This window comes from Podarcis cretensis, assembly GCF_951804945.1.
Source record: "Podarcis cretensis genome assembly, chromosome: 3".
Lineage (NCBI taxonomy): Eukaryota > Metazoa > Chordata > Lepidosauria > Squamata > Lacertidae > Podarcis > Podarcis cretensis.
In genome coordinates this window covers 8,105,687-8,114,244 of record NC_137172.1, presented here as the reverse complement: position 1 = coordinate 8,114,244, position 8,558 = coordinate 8,105,687, and the positions used below count along the sequence as shown (strand labels likewise).

At 42.0% G+C, this 8,558-nt stretch overlaps 1 long non-coding RNA gene across 1 annotated transcript; it reads left to right on the top strand.

The window, feature by feature from the left end:
• The first annotated feature begins 209 nt into the window (after positions 1–209).
• On the top strand, positions 210–2,830 carry LOC307213182. Its single transcript, XR_013837434.1, has 3 exons — positions 210–330; positions 770–852; positions 2,157–2,830. It is a non-coding gene; the product is annotated as an uncharacterized lncRNA (long non-coding RNA).
• Positions 2,831–8,558: the final 5,728 nt, after the last annotated feature.

Here is an 8,558-nt window from a genome sequence, read left to right as displayed (position 1 = left end):
ACATGTAACTGCTAAATGCCTGAATACACTGCTGAAACAAAATTGTTTTAAGCAAGTTCCTTAAGTGCCTCCAAGTTGTAGGTTGTAAGGTACTTAAGAAGGAACATTGATCCTGATCTCATATAATGATTATTGAAGAAAAGTGGGTTTATCTAGTTGTTCGTCATGTTCCGTGTTTTGGGTGTGAAGTCTACAGTCAGGCAGGTTCTCCAGATCAATATAAACAGTTCGGTCAAAGCGGGATGCCATGTAACAGTGAGATTAAAAGGCTGAAGAAGAGCACAAGGAAGGAAGTAAAATCAAAAGGAACAGAGGCTTTCCATTTCTTTGGTATGTAACTGTAGGTATAAAGGTAAAGGGACCCCTGACCATTAGGTCCAGTCGTGACCGACTCTGGGGTTGCGGCGCTCATCTCACTTTATTGGCCGAGGGAGCCGGTGTACAGCTTCCGGGTCATGTGGCAAGCAGACTAAGTCGCTTCTGGTGAACCAGAGCAGCGCACGGAAATGCCGTTTATCTTCCCGCCAGAGTGGTACCAATTTATCTACTTGCACTTTGACATGCTTTCAAACTGCTAGGTTGGCAGGAAGCTGTAGGTATAAATAAGTACAATATCTAAAGTATATATATTGTATGTCTCTTTCAACAACCATTCATTGTAAGCCAGAATGGTAGAGGGGAGAATATCCAAACCAATGAGAAAGATTCACTCAAGGGTACCACATGTCGATGAAGGATTAAACCAGCTCCTCTCTTCCACCTACAACAGATTTTTCAACAAATGTTCCACCATGAACTCTTTCTTCAGTCTCTCAGTGTTCCTCTCCCTGATACTTCTACTGGCTGATCCAGGTAAGATATGCATGTGTCAGGGTCTGGCAGGATGAAAAAGACTGCTGGGAACCTGCCTCTCAATAGCCCCCCAGGGAGGGTTCCAAAGATGACATCTTAGAGCCCAGAGCCTGGTGGTGGGACACTGAGGAGGAGTCAGCAGAGGGGGAAAGCTGGAAGCTGATAGAAGCAGGAGACTTGAGCAGTGAAGGTGGGTCAGGAGAAGGAGGGTCTTCCAGGGCAGGATTAGAAGTTGAGAATCACAGCATGCACACAGACTTTCTCAGTCCTGCTGACTCTCCTCCCACCCTGACCCACTGCTTGAAGCAATGAGGCAGATGAGTGCAGAGAAGGAGCTCACCCCCCTCAATGCAACCTTCACCTGCTTGGTGGGATCCAGAGTGAGAAGCTAGAGGGAAAAGGCGTACCTAGAGCGTAGTGTCAGCAATGCCTTCATTGAGTTAAGACGAACCAGGGACATTGCTGTATTGTTGTTTTCCGCTAATAAAATGCTAATTGCATCCCCTGCTTTCTCTGTGTGTGCCTCCCCTGTGGATGACATGGGTCATTGAGAGCTCCTTGACAGCATGGAATGATGGACTTATGGGGGTAGATGATTCAGAGACATGTAAAAAATAATAAATAAATAAAAAATAGGACTGGTACAGCAGGAAGATGACCAAATTCTTTAGTAGACATCTGAAGGCAGCCCTGTTTTGGGAAGCTTTTAATGTTTAACAGACCACTGTATTTTAATACTTTGTTGGAAGCTGCCCAGAGTGGCTGGGGAAACCCAGCCAGATGGGTGGGGTATAAATAATAAATTATTATTATTATTATTATTATTATTATTATTATTATTATGGCCCAACCCTTTGGAACCCTGAACATACAAATTCACCCAAAGTCTTTCTTCATTTCTGCAAGGTACACAAACACACACACACACAGAGAGAGAGAGAGAGAGAGAGAGAGAGAGAGAAACCAATATCTGGAGCATTCACTTCTGTTTTCTTGGTGGAAGAAGGTGCTGCTTAACACCACTGCTGATTGAGGACCATCAGGGTCCTCAAATATATGAAATTCCCTCCTCCCCCTCCTCCCCAACATTCAAGTGAATGTGAGTAACAGGCCATTGTAGATCTTCATCACTTAAAACAGAGGAGGTCAGGGACTGACCAGCTGGGGCAAAACCCACCAGGACATTGGAAACATCACCTGAATGCATGTATGGGTCCCCATTCATGGGCCGGGCTTCATGTCTTCTGGCAAATGTGTAGCATGCCTACTCAGAAATCATTTGTCATATTTGTTGCTTTCTACAGGATTCTCTACCATTAGGAATGAAAAGCACTGTTATCAAGCCAAAGGACAATGCAAACCACGTGAATGCGATTGGCCCTATAGTTATTATGGAGGAATGTGTCATATGTATACAATAGTCTGTTGTCTACCCACAAAGTAGAAAAAACACTAAGATAGACTTGAAGCATATGTGCTCCATGTCTTTGTGCAAGACCTATTCTGTATAGGTATTTGCTTGAATCAACTTCAGGGCTCTCAATAGCAGCAAATTGTGCTGCTATCTAGAGGAGCTCAAATCTCAGCTTGCAATGAAAGTAGATGTAGCTAATATTGCAGCATTAGGGAGGGAAATACCAGAATCAAAGAAACTTGAGAAATCTCCATTGCTGTTATGAATAATCTGGAAGAATCTTCTTAACATTTGCTGGTTAACTAACATTTGACATAAACATCTCATATCGGAAGATTTGGTCATAAGGGGCAGGCATCTGACAGCAGGCATTATGCAGCCTCCAGAACTGGACTTCTTTTCAGACAGCAGTTGACTGTATCTGACAGCTGGCATATAGTTGTGGTCTATGCAGCAATCAAAATATAAAATTCTCTGTATTTGTTTTCAAAGTAGTAGCAGAATTCAGTAAATGTTCCCTTAACTAAATTTGGTCAATAAAAATTGTTGATTCTGAATTCTTCAGTCATATTGTTTAAATGTTGTATTTTGTGACTGGCTGGCAACATGAAACACTGGCTTTCACATAAACTGTTGGAAGCCTCGGGGATTTGGGGCATCTTAAAAAGCAGAGATACCACCTTGCCGACAAAGATCCATATAGTTAAATCCATGGTTTTCCCAGTAGAGATATATGGAAGTGAGAGCTGGACCATAAAGAAGGCTGATCCCCAAAGAATTGATGCTTTTGAATTATGGTGCTGGAGGAGACTCTTGGAGTCCCATGGACTGCAAGAAGATCAAACCTATCCATTCTTAAGGAAATCAGTCCTGAGTGCTCACTGGAAGGACAGATCGTGAAGCTGAGGCTCCAATAGCCACCTCATGAGAAGAGAAGACTGCCTAGAAAAGACCCTGATGTTGGGAAGGATGGAGGGCACGAGGAGAAGGGGACAACAGAGGACGAGATGGTTGGACAGTGTTCTCGAAGCTACCAGCGTGAATTTGACCAAACTGCAGGAGGCAGTGGAAGACAGAAGTGCCTGGCGTGCTCTGGTCCATGGGGTCTCGAAGTGTCAGACACGACTAAACGACTAAACAACAACAACATGAAGAAGAGGAGAAGTGGCAGGAACAGGAAAGGAACAGCCAGCTTCTCCACCACCATGGCTGTGGTGTAAATCAACATCACCCTAAATCAGCTTTTCTTTTAACAAAATAAGGGTTTCAGGGCTTCATTACACACATTGCTATGGTATAGCTGGCTTATGAAATAGCCAGGATTTCAGAAAAGCCAGATTTCTATATTGATCAGAGATAATATTCAGGCTGGAATATTCAGCTTAACCCCTTTATTTGAGACACAGGTCAAAGTAAACCTATCAGAGAAAAGCATACCTTCAAACATTTTTCTGATGAAAATAGGTACATCCTATTCCATCATCATCATGATGATACCCCACACATCTGGCTGGGTTCCACTCCATATATAAAACATATATAAAAACATAATAAAACATTTAAAAAACTTCCCTGTACAAGGCTGCCTTCAAATGTCTTCTAAAGGTTGTATAGTTACTTAAATTCTTGGCTCAGGGGTTGCATGACTCCATACCCTCCAACATTTTTTCAATGATAATAGGGACGTCCTAAGGAAAAGCGGGACATTCCGGGATCAAATCAGAAAAAGGTAAATCCGGTACTGTTCCTGGAAAACAGGGATACTTGGAGGGTCTGGAAAAGTCCCTATCAAAATGGTGCAATTTCTGTTTCTGCTAAACCCTCACCCCGATACAGATACAATAGGATACGTTTTGCCCAAATATTGTTGTGTGCAGATGTGGCAGAATGAAACACTTCAAATATTTGAATGGCAAGTTGAGAAACGCAGTGAAACTATGAACCTCAGGCCTATGCAGCCTATGATTCAGAATCATTGTGATGCCCATTAGGAACCCTGACAGAAAAAATGCACTGGATGCCCTGCTAAAATAATGGGACAGTCCCTCTCATTTAGCAGGAGATTATGTTAATCAATAGTCATAATAATAGGTATTTTAAAAAGGTACTTACCTTTACTACTAGGTGAAATTTGTTTTGCAGGTGGGTGACAGGAACTTGCTCTTTCTGTGGGCAGCAATACATTTTAACTATCTGGTAATTCAAATCTTCCAAGGTATCAGTGATATTGGAATTCTAGAACTGGATGCATAGGAGCCAGTCCTAGGGGCCGAGGACTTTGACTCTCCTAATGAAATATTTGAAGAGGCCATGCCCCCGCACTGATGGGCATTGCCATTCAAGTGTTGTACGTGTGCCATGTGATGTGATTGATTATAAGGGGTGGGGTTTACCTGCCCCCCATATTTTATTCAAGTTGGTACCCCTGACTGGATGAGCCATTGCATCTGGCATGATGTTGGGCATTTGAGTGAAAACATGCGTCTTAGATCATAGGCTTGGTGATATATCCTGGTTACCATTGAAACACCACTCCAAGCCTCGCTGCTGCTGAGATCTGGAAATGGCAGTGGGGAAAGATTCTACATGAACTGATCTTGGTTGTACCTAGCACTAATCTGCTAGGAACACAGGCTAAGTTAAGCAGTTTAATTGGGTTACATTGTTCACCTTTACCTGCCTATGTCTAGATGCAAAACGACCATCATTGCTGCAGAAATAACACTTGACTTATATTTTCAGGCAACAGTCTGGTTGCAAACCCTCTTCACTAAGTGTGTTACAATAATCTAAGCTGGATACACTTGGTGCATGAATGAGCACAGTCAGTTTCAATATAATAATAATAATAATAATAATAATAATAATAATAATTTTAGTTACAGATAGGTAGCCGTGTTGGTCTGCCATAGTCAAAACAAAATAAAAAACTTCCTTCCAGTAGCACCTTAAAGACCAACTAAGTTAGTTCTTGGTATGAGCTTTCGTGTGCATGCACAAAGCTCATACCAAGAACTAACTTAGTTGGTCTTTAAGGTGCTACTGGAAGGAATTTTTTAATTTTGTTTTTAATAATAATTTTATTATTTATAGCCTGCGCATCTGGCTGGGTTTCCCATGCTGAAAGGCATAGAACTGGCAAAAGAATCAAAGTTCCTGGAAATGTTTCCTGTCCATTGCTTTCCCTCCTTTCCAACTAATCAACTTGGAAATGCCTAGCACAAATACCCCTGGACTTATTTACTACACACACACACACCCCTCCTTGCTTTCCCTCCTTTCCAACTAATCAACTTGGAAATGCCTAGCACAAATACCCCTGGACTTATTTACTACACACACACCCCTTGAAGCATAAACTTCTCTTTGCTTGGAATGTGCTACTATTTCCTCAAATGATTTAGAATGATCAGGATCCTCAAATGAACCTGACGTTTCACTCCTATTCCATGGAATGTGAATGCCAAGGCACTAGAGATATCTGTCACTCAAAACAGGGGAGGTCACAGACTGAACAGGTGAGGCAGCATGCACTAAGTGACTGGGGGCTAGCATGACCCCATCTCCATCCATGGATTGGTCTTTCTGTTTTAAGGCAAATGCCTCCTCAGAATTTGTCTACCACTTTTTCTTTTCTTTTCTACAGGATTCTCCTGGGTATTTACTGCAGTGGAGTGTGATATAGCAGGAGGGCAATGCCAAGAGACCAACTGTTATGAGCCCCGTCAAAATTATGGGGGAGTGTGTGGTGGTCAAAGGATGCACTGCTGCCTCCCCAAACCTATAAAAATGCCCCCCTTTTTGCCACCTTATAGAGGTCTTCAAATCTCTGCTTGCAATGAACGTGGCTGCAACTGGTAATGTGATCGTGTACAGATGATCCAAGTGCTGGAAGAAAAGAAACTTGAAATAACTCCCTTTTTTTCTAGGGAATAAATTGGGCATATCACGTATATGTCAGCATTGGATTTCTTCAACAGTGTGAAAAACCTGGAGGAAAATGGGGGGGGGGGTGGAGATTGTTGGCCTCAACTTTACTGGGGAATATGTGGTGATGGTACCAACACAAACATCAAAAATGAATGATGAAGAGCAGTATACAAACATAAACCAACCAACCAACCAACCAACCAACCAACAAATAAAATAAAATTGAACCAATTTTGCACTTTCTGAAACAATACAAGAACCAAAACAAATTCCGTCTTTTGAAATATCCAACCCTCCAAATTTTACACCACACTTCTCCAATTAAACATCTGCAACAAGGCATATATCAGCAGAAAATGTGCATAAAATGAATATATTTATGCAAGCAGCATGCAAACATATCAATATGCATTCTATTAGGTTAGAGGTGCCAGCTTCTCCAGAGGAATGGCTGGGGGTGACAAAGCATCCCACAACAACCTGACATCGTGTGCACAACATCCTGAGTAGCCAGGGACGGAGCCAAATGCCCTCTGAAAATTGTAGGAAACTGAATCTGCCTTGGCCCCTTAGAATCAGTGCCTATGCATTGGGACAATTCTGTTTGTTAGATTAAACCACTGGCAAATGTGTGCTTATGATGAGAAATTTGCACTAAGACGCTGATGAAATTTCACAAGAGTTTTTTTAACAAAATGTAAATTGGTGCAGAAATGTGGAGAACTGCATGCCATATTAGAAAGCTGAAAAAACAGATATTGACATATATATCCAATGTTGCAGTAATGGGATATGTTTAACTCTTTTAAGGAGGCCTTGGGTAACACAAAAGAGATAAAGGAGGGGCAAGTCGTATTGTGATCAGAAATGGCAGAATGAAAAGCTTCTGCTGTGCAAATTACACCTTCAAAATGTGGAGGAAATATGAATCTCAATCTACAAGGATGGAGTTCTTTTTGCAGATAGTTCAAGTGCAACTAAGCACTCTCAAAGCTAAAGGAGGGATGAGAGAGGACATATAGGGAAGGAATACCAAGATGCACCAATATAAAATGGGGGACACCTGGCTTGCTAGCAGTACAAGTGAAAATGTTTTAGAGGCCTTAGAAAACCACAAGCTTAACAAGTCTTAACAAGACAAAATAAAAAAATTCCTTCCAGTAGCACCTTAAAGACCAACTAAGTTAGTTCTAGGTATGAGCTTTCGTGTGCCTGCACACTTCCTGCGTCACTGAAGTTTTTAAAACAGAGGTTGGGTGGCCATTTTGGATTCTTTAGTTGAGATTCCTGTATTGCACATCACTTGGGAAGACAGGCGAACTAATATCAGTGTACTGGAAGAAGCAAAGATCACCAATGTTGAAGCAATGATTCTTCAATGTCAACTTCGTTGGACTGGTCATGTTGTGAGGATGCCTGATGATCACCTTCCACAGCAACTACTCTTTTCCGAACTTAAAAATGGAAAGCGTAATGCTGGTGGTCAACAAAAGAGGTTTAAAGACTATTCTTTAAAAAATGTAGTATAAACAGACAACTGGGAAACACTGGCCTGCAAGCGCTCAAGTTTACCAAAGGTGTCATGGGCTTTGAAGACACTCAAACTCAGGACGCAAGGGAGAAACGTGCTAAGAGGAAGGCACGCTTGGCAAATCCACACCGTGATCAGCTCCTGCCCGGAAACCAAAGTCCCCACTGTGGAAGGTTGTGAGGATCCAGAATTGGCCTCCACAGTCATTTACGGACTCATTGTTAAAACCGTGTTTATGGAAGACAATCTTACTCGGCCACGAGTGATTACCAAAGCAGCAGAAGAAGAAGATTTCAGGAGGGTTGAGTAGATGACCTTTGGGGTTCCTTCCAACTCTATGATTTTAGGACCAGGATTCAAATCCTCACTTGATATAAAGCTCACTGGGTGGCATAGGGCCAGTCACTGCCATTCAGCCTCAAATATCTCACAGGGTTGTTGTGTGGATCAAATGTGCACCTGGTAAAGCAATCAGAGGACAGTCCATTCCTCAAAGGGAAACTTAGCTTTAGTAATTTCAGTATTTAGTTAATGCAGTTATCTCAATGCCAATTGGATTTTTGTAAACTGTCACAGGTATACTGCATTTCAGATGGTGGTGGTGATGGCAGTTGAATGAAATAACTGGGTGTATCTATTAGAAACGGAATTTTGCCCTTTCACAGAAAGAAGAACTATCAGGGCAAGTTGAGAGACTGGGGCTAAATGTCCAGATCTTGTTTACCTTCCTACCAGGTGCAGGACATATGGTACTTAGTGAGTACACTCCGTTCTTGGTAAATTTAGCTCTGATCTGCTAACACAAAGGCATAATGATGGTTTAAGAAATCT